At 38.4% G+C, this 13,884-nt stretch overlaps 1 protein-coding gene across 1 annotated transcript in view; it reads left to right on the top strand.

Annotated features, from left to right (window-relative positions):
- The window catches only part of FAT4 (FAT atypical cadherin 4), a 228,565-nt gene that overhangs the window by 166,079 nt on the left and 48,602 nt on the right, over positions 1 to 13,884 (top strand). The window lies entirely within an intron of this gene.

The following is a 13,884-nucleotide window of genomic DNA, read 5'->3' as shown; positions in this document are numbered from 1 at the left end:
CCAGTGTTCTTGAGTTTCCAGTGAGTGATGTCACTGCCAGACAGTAAACGGTAGATAGATCTTACAGTCTTTAGTGTCTTTTCAAGGCCAGTATTTTTGCGGTAATACCCAATATAACATTTATGCTTACGTATGTCCATTAGGAAGAAATATTTAACCTTTCTAAGGATAATTACGCTTAAAGGATTGCAGGAAAATTACATATCACACTTTCAATCAATGCCAGGGCTTTTGTACTTCTGAGATAAAATATCTTACAATCCAATGTTTACATTTGTGTGTACAGCAATGTAAAACAAAACTGCCTTGACTGTCTCTTGAGGCATATTAATGCCTTCTGTCCTTAATCTACCTTCTCTATAAGTATTGAATGTTACTCAGCCAATCACATACAAATGAGTAGGATTGCAGGAGCTAGTAATGATTGTTTTATATTAACATAATAAAGTCACAAAGCGTCTTGTTAAATGGCAAGGTTACAGTTCTTTCATTTGCTGCCCGTATTTGATCTTTTAATATTTACGCCTAAAAACATATAAATAACTTACTGTAGGTTCAGAGCTCTGCAAAGTTCCCACCAGTGTGCATTGCACAGATTAGCATGGCTTTCTGTATGTGAGGGCAGGACGTGGTATGTGCTTGTGGTGTCATTGACTATTATAGGACTTCTGTAACTCTACCCTTTCACCCACTGCATCCCCTTTGGTCCCAAACTGGAACCTTACAGACATTGACAATAGCCCCGATTCTGATCTGCTCGGTAAGGTGTGAAGCTTGCAGCTTATCGAGCAGTTGTTGCGCCGCCCCGCCGAATCACCCTTCACATGGGCATAACTGATTATGCGCATTCGCAGGGCACAACCATTGCGGTGTTCGCATTGCAAACGCATGGGGTACCGAATGGATTAGAATCGGACCCAATGTGCAGTGTACTTCCATTTTGTTCTATATTTTGTTGAGCAAGCCCAAGTTATCAGATGCAACGGGTTGACTCAATTGGACTTACCCTAGGAGTTCCTTCGAGTAAGTGCGGCTATATACCGCACTTACAGTACCATAGCTCTGGATATGCTGATTCTTGGCCACAGCCCAATAGGGCTGACTATAAAAAATCTTTGAACCTGGGATGAAATTAGGGATGGCCAATGATATGGCCTCCATCCATGGCAATTCTATGTGGTACCATCAATTGTTTTACCAGCAGTGTTTTTCGCGCATGTGCAAAAGAGAGTTGGTATGTGCATGCTCGATGGCTGACATGGCTGATTCTGTAGGGGGCAGTGCTGGACTGTGGCTAGCCATCTTATTCTTAGTACAACACATTATATGTAGGGGGGTACAACATTGTTTGCTGCCAGCCTAGCAGCTCGGTGCAGCAACATTCTGTAAATGCCCCCCCCCCCCCCCCCCCCCCCAAAAAAAAAAAGAGGTTAAACATCAACATCAATGATTCAAGCCAAATTGATATTGGCGAAAAGTTACTAATAAGACGGGCGAAAATGCATTCAACTTGCCAATATCACGTGGATCAGCGAGTAATTCGCCAATCCATGTGTTTTTATCCATGTGGGTTTTTTTGTTTTTTCAAATACATTTCTATTGAAAATTATTTTCTTAACCATGTGTTTTTAATGGAATAGGTTGAATCTAAATTTGACCTAAAAATGGCAAAGAGCACCTAATTGAATACACCACATAGTAATGTAGAAATGTACTGTGCTTGAATCTCCATGTGAAATGTTATGAATCCTCCAACAACCATGACAGCCTTCACGTTGCAAATACTAGCCTATCCCTCTAGCTCGTATGCTTGCCAGAAAAGCAACAGGCATCTATGTGAAAGTGTTTTTACGGGTCTGTTGCAGCGTGCAAGTGTGTAAATCATTGTTTTGCGTAACTGTGCCTTGCTTTGTGCGAATGCCAATAAGAAAATATGTACTTCTCTTTTATTCCATCTGGAAGAGACTAAAAAAGATAGGTAAATATTAAGTTCTGGCTGTAAGACAGGAATAGTACCAGTACAGCAGCTTTGTTCATTAATATCTTTAACTCTTTCTGCATTTTTCTGTTATGACTATCCTTCTACCCATCATCATCCATTTATTTATTGGTTGCACAGATATTAAACTGCACATCTGGAAACCTGCTTACAGTCAAGGTCTACTGTTTCAATGCAAGAGCTGGATGCAGAGTCCAAAGGCTTTTCTTTCTATAAAGCCCACAGCTGCATCAATCATAAATATCATGTGTAGCTTACAGTACTTGCAGCTGAATATATACAAGCAAATAGAAGAACTTACTGTGTTTTAAAGCTTGCATTAAGGGTATGTGTACTGGCTGAAGATGCCACAGATAGTTGTGCACAGATAGGTAATCTGTGAATTGTATTTAAAGTTTTACACATTACTGTAATTTACTTATTAGCAAGAATTTAATTTGCTTTATCTTAATAGAGTTTTTCAAAGCAGGCATAGCTATTTACCAGCGTCACATACTGTATAATGAAATAGTGTCCACATAGATGGGTTTGGAATTCTGGCTGCCCCTAGGCACAACATTATATGTCCCCCCCAAATAATAATAATATGAATAATAATATTTTTGTCTTTGTGCCCCTTCGCATATAATAGAATGTGCCTCTTTATAGTATACAATATAATGTGCCTTTACCTTCCCTATATTATCTTTTACACATACAGAAACACAGAGGCAATCACAAGGTAGCAGACTAGCTTTCGCAGGTTTTGTTTCGAATGGGCTTAGCTAGTATAGTACAATATGCCTCCTTAGTGCCTCCTTAGTATAGAATGTAATTAGCCTCCCCCTCCTTTTGTGAGAATTGGAACCCCACACTGCCTTTACATGCAATGCATCTCATGCAGGGAAGGAAGCTGCCGTGTGGCCCCCAGCAGGTGGTGCCCCTAGGCACATTCCTCATGTGCCTAGTGGAAAAACTGGCACTGCATGTCCATTTGAAACAGGTTCGGTGGCATTCAACACCAGAAAGCTGGAGGATATGGACCTCCCTTTTACTGTAAGTGGCCAATGCTATACCTACCTACTACACTGACTGTAACAGTCCATTATACTATTCATTTAAATTACTTACAGATTGCTTTTCTTTAATACTGCATAAATATATATTATAATTACACAATTGTGCGGTCTAATTGGATACATAACCCAATTCACCTTTATCCAATTACTATCAGCTGAACCAATTATAAAAGAGGAAACCTGTGGTTATTTTCTTCATTTCCTTTTGTGATCAGTGGTAATTTGGAAGTCGCTGGATTAGTCATATGCATCATACAATGCATCCAATGTTCTTTCTGCCATCCCTTCCCATAGGTGAATACAGTAATTACAAATGTATAAATTAGAAATCTTACTCAGTATGTGCAGTTTAAAAAGACAACAGTCCGTGTGTATGAAAACCAGCGGAAGACCACATCAGCAACCATACAACAGCATTACACGTAGTCTGATTTGTTTTACTCTATTTACATTGGGTTTATGAAACGCATTTTTGGTAAAACTATACTGTTTATACACATTTGTGGTTTTATCTTTGTGTTGATCAGTAAAGACCAGCAATCTTTGACAAACGTAGTTTTTGTGCTATTGCTTCCTATATGCACTGCTGAAGCCGTCTTTGTTCCCCATTGTCACAACACTCATGGAAGATTCAAGTTGGTACGGACATTATCTCAGCAGCTCTATAGACATGCAACCTGTACAAGTCATTTAGGGCCTTATTTTGGTTCATTCTTTCTGACAAAATCCTTCTTAGATGGGCAAAACCATGTGCACTGCAGGTGGGGCAGGTGTTACTTGTGCAGAGAGAATTAGATTTGGGTGGGGTTTTACTTCAAAGTGAGATCTATATTGCAGTGTAAAAATAAAGCAGTCAGTATTTTCCCTGCACAGAAACAAAATTACTCACCCAAATCTAATTCTCTCTGCACATGTTACATCTGCCCCCCCTGCAGTGCACATGGTTTTGTCCATCTAAGAAAGATTTTGTCAGAAAGAATGAACCAAAATAAGGCCCTTAGTGCTGTATAAAATGTAGTATTCATCAGTCACAAGGATCACATTGTACAGAGCCTCTAGAAGGAAAGAAGGCTTTATGGATGATTTTTGTTCCTGTGGATGTAATTTTAGATTATTTACATTGCTACTTTGGGTAAATTATAAGACATTTAAGCTGAGTAAAGTAAAACAAACACACTTGTTGTAAAGTATCAACTATTTTTCTCTAGTATATTTGCCAATTTAAAATGAAATTTGGTATCCTCCCGTGCTGTGCTAGAAACATCTGGGTATGATTTTATTGATGTAGGATGATCTCAGGAAAGTGGTAACTCACAAACAAATTGATTGAAAATGTGAAGTAAGGACACTAATGAAACATTTCGTTCTCGGAACGACTGCATCGTCTATCCTGCTATTGTTTCATCAGTCGCTCAGTCATTTTCCCAGCAGAATACGCTCTTCGGAACACACACAAATCATCTGCGGCAGGACACATTTAAATCTAAAACTCCATGCTCAAGTCTTTCAGCTATGCTTTAGGGAGGCTTATATAATGCACTCGCTGGCAGACAAATCAGAAGAAAGGAAAGCCATGTGCCAAGGTGTGAAAGTAGTTTACTTGTTATTTAAACATAGAGTAACAACTTGTCCTTTAATTTTGAAAATGGCTCCCAAGGGAACCAATATTAGATCATTATTTTAGCGGAACTGCAGAAATATGACATCATTACATCATTTTTCTATATCATTTAAACATCTATAGAGACATTAATACAGTATATCCCTTATTCCAAATAATTATTCTTTTACACTGTATTGTATATTATAATTTTACTCTTATCCGAGATATAACGATGCATCACTACAGACAGAAAACCACTTGGGCATGTCTCCGGCTCTCAGTAGAATGGCATCCATGAACCAATGATTGGTAGCCTGACATCAATCATACTAAATTTGTGTCCCTCTACCCCTCTAAGAGGCATGTGTACTAAGCTTTGGAGAGTTATACAGTTGAGAGAAATAAGATACCAACCAATCAGCTCCTGTAATTTTTTAAACAATCCTGCAAATTGATAGTTAAATAGGAAATTATTGGTTTGTACTTTATCTCTACTTTATCACTCTCCAAGGCTTAGTACATCACCCCATTACACCCCATTCTTTTTAATCCTCCCCTTTTCCTATACCACCACTTACAGAAATAGTTTTTCCAAAATAAAAGACACTAAAATGACCTCCTCTTCCCTACATGACTCATAGGGGGGAAGTTACTAAGATGGGAGTTCTACAGTATTTCACATAGGATGTTGCTATGGGCAACCAATCAGATACTTTCTATTAACTTCTAGATGCTAAATAAATAAGAATTAGATTTTGATAGCAACATCCCATGTGAAATAATAATGTCCCCTTACCTTAAGGTCCCACATGTACTCCTGAACTCCTCAAATGTAAGACATCCCCTCTGCACCACCATTCTGTCTTTGGTTGGGAGCACCAATTACCCCCTACCACTAAGTGACAACTATTGACAGCTAATGAACTAATAGACACTCATTAATAATAATATACAATATCACATTGCACAATGGTGCACCTATTTCAGTCAACTAGGGCTATAATCCTAGCTCTGCAATGGACAAGGTTCTGCTCTTTCATTTGGAGGAATGAGGGAGATTACAAGGTCCTAATATGTTCCTGATATGCCCTCTCTCTTCCTCCTCCCACTATAATGTGATGAGAAGATGCTGCCTCAGATCAGCTTGTTCTTCAGCCCCAGCCCTGACTGTTTGAATAGATGTCAGAACAGGGGTACAACCTCGGACATAGCTACGGACTGCAGGGGTCCCCTGTTGCTTATCACATACTCCTATAGATTGTGATTTAGCAAACTCAAAGTGACAGTACAGGTATTTCAAAGAGTGAAAGATAAAGGTCCCAGGAGCAGAGCCTGTGTTTGATCAGCAGCAGTCCATAATTAATATATTGGCGGGGGCCTATATCAAGTATTGCTGAGAGCAGTTCCTACAGTATCTGCTCTTAATGTGGTATTTAGCCTCTAACTAAAGCTTGAAAGACATTTTAAATAGGAACAATGTTTTCTTACAGGCTTGTTTCCTCCATCAATTTTTAATGCCATTTTATAAAATTGAAAAACATGGGGCAGATGTATTAAGCCTTAACAAGAGATTAATGCAAGGGTGATAAAGAGAGATAAACATCCAGCCAATCAGCTCCTTACTTACTTTTTTTCAAACACAGCCTGTAACATGGCAGTTAGGAGGTGATTGGCTGGATGTTTATCTCTCTTTATCACCCTTGCATTTATCTCTTGTTAATGCTTAATACATCTGCCCCCATGTCCTGATACTCCTGTCCTACAGTATTCCTTATGTATTATAACACATGTTCAATACAGTGTACTGTATATTGTAATGGTGAAAGCACAATGCCAAAAAAGCACATGCAAAGCAAATAAAATATGCATCTTACAGTTATTGAGGTAAAAATACATAAAGAGAGAATTAGAGGCATTTAGAAAAACATTGGGCCTGATTCTGGTTCACTCGCAAAAGCAAATTCTCTCTCTAATAAACAAAACCATGTGCACTGCAGGTGGGGCAGATGTAACATGTGCAGAGAGAGTTAGATTTGGGTGGGGTTTGTATTCAAACTGATATCTATATGGCAGTGTAAAAATAAAGCAGCCAGTATTTAACCTGCACAGAAACAAACTGCTCCCCTGCAGTGCACAGTGTCCATTAGAGAGTGAATTTGCTTTTGCAAGTGAACCAGAATTAGGCCCATAAACTGTCAGTATGGATTGTTTTATATAAATGTATCTCAGCTCTCCCTAGAAATATGAAACAGAGCATAAGCTTGTTGCTATAATTCATAGGGAAGACATATCTATATTATAAAGGGGCCTACACACAGGGAGATCCTGAAGTGTTCTGAGCGATGCTAGATTTCTCAGCAAGATCGCTTAGCACACAGCGATGTGTCAGCGTTGTGTGCTGAGCGATCAGTCAGGGCCAGTATTCTCCGATATCCAGCCTACAGGATATTAAGTGACGCATGGGGCTGTGCATTGCTATCGCTATGTCCCCTACACACGGAGTGATGTAGGGGCATTTTCTAAGCAATCTAGTGAGATCGCTTAAAAAATGCCCCTAAATCACTACCTGTGTAGGCCCCATAAGGATTTGTGGGTGCAGCAACCTAAACTGTTTATTTTGGTTCCCACTATTATATGTCTCATTGTTGTCCTGGTTTTATTTTTCCTAGTAATGCCAGAACGTAAAAAAACATAGTATTTGAAAAAGCTGAAACTTCTGTTACATGTGTAAATCTCACATCCAGTGCAGGTGCAGACACCTAATTATTTCTGGAAAGTGCCTTGATCAGCTTAGACCATTAAATAAATTAGCAGACATGGTGATTAAGAGACATAAGGCATCAAAATATTCATGGGCTTATGTATGCCGTTGTATCACTTGGCTTTTGCTCAGAGCAGACGCTTTTCCTAATTGAATTAGAACACTGTGCTGTTAATTAAATCTTATCAATGAGAAATAATGTTCAAAATATTTGTGATATCTGCATAAATCACATTCATCCAACAGTTGTAATGAACTTTCTGAATAGTAAAGATGTTTTATAAGAGTCCATGATTTTCTATGTGAGATAAAAATGCCATGGTGTGTGGTTAGAGAGAGATTATTTCTTCAGTAACTGGAACTAATTAAGATTGATGAGGATGTTATCAGACACATATGTTACTGCATAGGTTTTAGGTCAAATTTGCTGACCGTGTTAAAAAAAAGCATAGTTGTATGCGCAATATATTTCCTGTATATTATACTACACGTTGACAGTATTTCTTCAACTTAATTTGAATCAGTCATATTCCTTGGAAAATGCTTACTCATTAAGAACCATATGCCACATCCATCCCACATCAAAGAAATTATTGTAATAACTACATTAATCTCATTAGAAAATCTGTTGACTAAGGCTCATTTAATCATTGGTGATACTGTACACCCTATGAATTTTAATTGCCGTATTATTATTTATTGTTTCAGTTAATTAGCAAATTATGCACAATGATTTTAATTAGATTGTGTTATTTATGATGTCCTTTCACACACAGATGGACTCGAAAGGAAAAAGGAAATCCAATTCTATAAATGTATACTATTCAGAGCCCAATATTGCAAAAATAAAGTAAATGAGCTCACCTATCCCTTTAGGGTAATTGCATATTAATACATGTATCACACAACAGATATGTAGTGCCTTAAAGTCAGCTATGAATACTTTGATTGTTAGAATCCACAATAACCATAGGATTAGTACACATGAACCTAATGGTGCCCTATATCTTTTAGGCATATGGATAAATAGCTGAATAAATACAAGTAAAGCTGGGAACACATTAGATGATGCAATGTTGTCAATGATCTCACTTGAACTCCTGGGCATACTGTACACACTGAACAATGTTACAAATGATATCGTCAGTGACCACACCTTGGAGTGTAGCCGTCGCTGACAATATCGTGAAAGACACATTTTCTGAATGTGTATTTGTTAAACAGTATGTCACAGAGATTCATGAACCAGTGTATTGGCACATGTGGAGAAATGAGACTGACTTTGATTGGCGGTGATCCCAAGATTTTTCGTATTAGATGTAATTGGGGGGAAACTTTTTTGCATAGGCAAAAATCAAAGACAAAAAAAAAGCCTTTTTTGTGGACACTCTGATTTTGTATATTCATAAGTATGTAAAGGCAATTAAAATATTACTTCTAATGATATCCTAAATATATGTTAAATAAACAAAACAAAAATCACACCAAAATAACACAAATGCGTAGAGAAATACAGGACACATCAGTTAACCGTGGAGCAAATAAATATGTTGACCATGGTTGTATTACCCAGAAACATTGCTAACAAAACACAGGAGTATCTCAAAGACTGTTGCTAAAATTAGGTACATAATATTTGTGCATACATTGTCATGAGGGTCAGAGGTCAGTAGTCAAAATAAATCTGTATCTTTGAAGTACGCAGAAAGGAGAAGATAGTTCCTAGGGTTGTGATTTATCACATCACTTCTATTGTCACCAACTTTGCACACTTTGAAACTGATGATGACACAGTGGCGAGCTTGTTGTTGATGACAATGTCCTCAGATTGAGCTTCATGTACAGATGATAGAGGACATCCCTAATGACCCTCAGGAGCATGCATCATTAACTGAACGATTTACCCGAAAATGTAGTTACAATATATCATCCTTGTACATACTGTTTAAAGGATTGTCTAGTGTGCACATACGTTAACTTATTCCAACTTGTTTTACACACACATCTAATTAGGTCTTTTCTACGAAATGTGTTGAGTGCCACTGCATCTCCATCTGTGAAATTGGCTATTGGCTATGATATGATCAGATAAGTCATAGGTTCTCTTACTTGTTCCTCAATACTAAATTAACCGTTTGCTATTCTGCACTGGACCTTTCTGGTACCATATTATTATCTGAAACAGCTTGTCCACATCTGATTGGATATATATCCTCAACATAGTAGTGCTGGAGGTTCTCCCTGTTACTGAATAGTTAGTATTCAGACACAGTACTATCAACCACCCCCCTTGCTTCTTGTTCCTCAATACCCCAATCTGTTTTTTTCTAGGTATCCTAACAGAATTATCTAAGCCTTTGGATATTTTAAATGTGTACTTAATACACATGTGCACCTGCTAGATGCTAGATGCCCTGTACTGCTTGGGGCCCTGAGAATCAAGTTTCTAAACCAATGAGATAATCCTATTGTTTTTTTTAATGTTTGCCCATGGGAATCCATGCCATTTTCAGATGACTTTGGTTTCCAGAGCTCCACTGCTTCCTTTGTAATGAAGGCCTGAGTTATGGAGAGGCATCCAATTAGATCCCTCCAGCCTTGAATTACCTGCGAAGGGAAACACTTCAGGGTTAGTTCTGGCAGTGTACAATTTTATTTCTACTAATCAGAGATGGAATCAGTAGGTATCACAGGAAGGCTTCATTTTAAAGCTGCATTTGGTACTAAGGTATCCATAGCCACAACTTGTGGCAAGTTGGATACATAACCATCAGCCCATGATAATGAATAGGCCCGTCTTTGTGAAAAATCAACACCTGGCACTGTTTCGTGTAGTTCACAGATTAGTAGCAAAAAGTACAATATCATAGTATCCCTTCTTTGAGAGAAGGGAACTGGTAAATTTGTCACAAAGACTCTGAATGAATGGAGGTCAAAATGTATTAGTCTGCAAGATGCAGCCTGTTCAGGATTTCCTGTGAGTCTACCTACATTTGATGTGGCAATCATTTTCAAGGCCATGTAAATGATTGCCGCTTTAAAGATATGGGTAGACTTGCAGCAATCCCCAAATATCCTGCATATCTCTGGCTATGACAATTTGCCTGGCATTTGGATCAAGAAGGTACATTTTCTAGGATGCTGTTTTGGAGGAAGAGTAACGGAGAAGTGAGGCATGCATTAGGAATCACACCGTTTCAGCTTAGGTTTTCATAGCAACAATACGTAGAGAGTGTGCATTGACATAAAATCTCTATTCCTCATCAGGCAGATTATTGTCAAGGGAAACTTTAGGAAAGGCTTACTGGTGGTCCACTAGTGAATGATTAAAAACCCAGTCCTCGGCTGTAACTGCTATTGCAGTGAAATCCAGGATTCTGGGAACTGAGCCTGACCATTAAAAATAGAATCTCTCGCCACAAATATGATATTGGTATTAAGCTCAGACTGCATAGTTAAACAGTTACCAACGTGCTTTTTTTTGTAGTCCAATGACTTCATATAAAAATGACTATTTCTTACAGGTGTCAGAATACCATATTTATTAAATAGTTCTGGACTCATCATTTGACTGTGACGTTAGCACACAAAATTGTCTCTTTCTTTCACTCTCCAAAGTCTCCCTCTTACCCCTTCATTTCCACCTCCCACCAGTCAGTTCTTTCGAACATGTGAAGGCTGCATAGGATAATTAGGCAAACTGTGGGGTCTCCTGCTCATCTTGCACCTAGATCTCCAACTCCAAGGGTATAGACTGTTGATTGGTGTTGATGCTTGCTCAGATGCAGTGGCCATCAAAGTACCCATCATTAGTGATGGTGAATGCTCTCAGATAGGGTGTATTTAGGAGACTTTTTTTATAGACACCTGTTTTTTTCAATTGAGATCATAGTGTCATAATATTTTAGAATTTGGACACCATGTTTTGTTTATGTTTTTTCTTTTTCATTTATTGAAGATTACTCAAAGGAAGAAATTAAAAGCAGAATGATATCGCTAAGGGTCTGCTTTTTACCTTTAGTATGTCAATGTTCCACACAATTAAACGATTCTTTTCAATGACATGTGTTGAGATGCAGGCATGTTCACAAAGGGAAGTTATTGCTGGCATTAGCATATACGTAGTTGCAGGCATGACTAAACCAAATGACGTTAAAGCAGTCTCAGCAACGTGCAACATAGAATCGGCCCCTAAGTTGTTTTTTTTGCAAAGCAAATTTGATATTAAGTTCATGTCATATGGTTATGATTGCCCGTAGCTGTTGCACCATTATTTTTTCACCATATTATCCTATGCCAAGTAGCACTAAAAGGCATTCATTTACTTATAAAAGAAAATGGAATAAATTTACTAAAGCTTCTTAAAATGAAAAGAGGTAATATTCCCCATAGACGGTGCTGACATAGAATCGCCATTTGGGTCCCGCACCAGCCGATGGAAGGGGGCACGCGTGCATGAGACACACGCACCCATTCCGTCGGAGCCCTCTGTGGCCCACCACTGGCACCCTGCACCTCCCTGCAGCCCTCACTAGCTGCCCCTCTCCCTGAAGCGGAGATGGGCAGGGAAGCCACTCCCCAGCACCTTGCTGACGGGGACGCGCAAGCGTTTGTGACCTTTGAGATGGAACTCCTGTCCGCCAGCCTGCGCCAGCTCAGGACATCTGGCTATCCTGCAGGCTGGATGACAGGCGCTCCATCTGTATATTGTCTATCATTTTCTACGATGCAACAGAGAAATGATAGGCAGCATCTGATTGGATGCGATGGTCACCTTTTTTCATTTTTTAGAAGCTTTAGTAAATTTACCCCAAATGTATCTGTCTGGAGAGAGTTTTGAGTTCTCACGTGAGATTATTGTTCAACTGGGATAGTAGCATGAACATTACTGTATAGAGCCTGACAGAAACACAGTACTGGAATAAAGTATTAGATATAGAAATAAACTTGATAGGAATATGTGTGAGGTGATTGGCTTGTACAACTTTACCACTGATCCTGATGACACCGACTTGTTAATATTTCAAAATTGCAACAAGATTCCTGACTAAAATAGTTTGAGATTTGAATAAGCAGACCTTAACGTCATCATGCATTGTACAGCCTCTGCTTGTATGCAAAAGGCAGGCTGTGATATGTACCTCTATGTTTGCTACTTTTGCATTAAAAAATATTACTTCACCCACTCTAAACTATTCAGGCTGTGAAAAGGTTCAATAGAACATCACAACATATTAGTTGTTTTGTATAGGCTATAAGCATAATGTATATGCTCAAATGACCAGTATCATCAAATATCAAATGTTTTACTAGATGTAGTCATCAAATGGCAGTTACAGTGGCACAGTAAATTCACACATATTATGGGGGGGATTCAATTTCAGGCAAACTGTGCAAATGGCAATTGTCGCAGTGTTTGAACCCCGACAGCTTCACCACATCTTGTACCCGGCACCCGAATCCCGAATTTGCACATAACTGCTCGCAACCCTTTGGGGGTGTCAACAGTTTTGTGAAAGATCAGGCTTTTGTAATGTGCAGCTGTTACCACACTCATTTGGCCAGGCAAAGACTTCTGCCCATAATTGAATTCCTCCTCTAAGCGTGAATTTGCTCAAATAAAAACCCACCTCTTTAGTAAACATTAACAAACTTGTAACATTATTAAATTAATTTAAAAATATTTACTTTTAAACATGGTGAAAGAAAACTTTATTACCTGTGCAAAGTGACTGCTGGGAACATTCCATTCCTCCTAATGTAATTGTTGAAATCAGGAAGCAATCACATGCTTCGTTCCCTCTTAAACTTTATTGCTGTTGACAAATCTTAAATTGCCAGTGGATGTTTTATGTTTTATTTTTTAAGAAAATACACTCAGCAACTTTTTTTTATCTCAAGAACACTTCTTTGTCATTTCCAGTAAAACATGTCTTTGGCTACGTTACAAAAAAAAGGATGGTGTGAAAGGAATCCGAGTAATACGGTTTACTGTATTTTGCAGAAAATGTGCTAAATAGGGACATAAATCCTCTACTTTTGAATTTTACTTATGTCGTGTGTTGTGATATATCAGTCTATTTTCAAATAAAATTCTGTGACATGTGTCAATATGTTTCTGTGTATGTAAGCTTTAGAAGCACTCTGCTAGTAGAACATTGTATTATGTTTATATATATAGGGTTGTCTTTCATATTATATTTAAGTATTCAATTCAACAATGCAAGATATAATGTATGCATAGGAGGAAATGTACTATGCAGTGAAATGATTGGCCAAGTGAGCCAGCGGGGAAGTTGCCCATGGCAACCAGTCAGCTGTTCTGTGTAATTTTATGGTATGCAAATTATAAATGTTACTTCAATACTGATTGCCATGGGCAACTTCTCCACTGGCTGCTACTTGTGATATTTACATTTATTGGTTTCAAAAGGATACAGGGCCAGATGCACTAAGCTTCAAA

The sequence above is a fragment of the Crinia signifera genome, chromosome 1 (genome assembly GCF_055691185.1).
Source record: "Crinia signifera chromosome 1, ASM5569118v1, whole genome shotgun sequence".
In the NCBI taxonomy this organism is placed as follows: Eukaryota; Metazoa; Chordata; class Amphibia; order Anura; family Myobatrachidae; genus Crinia; species Crinia signifera.
The sequence above is the reverse complement of the archived record's forward strand: the minus strand, read 5'-3'. Positions and strand labels throughout refer to the sequence as shown.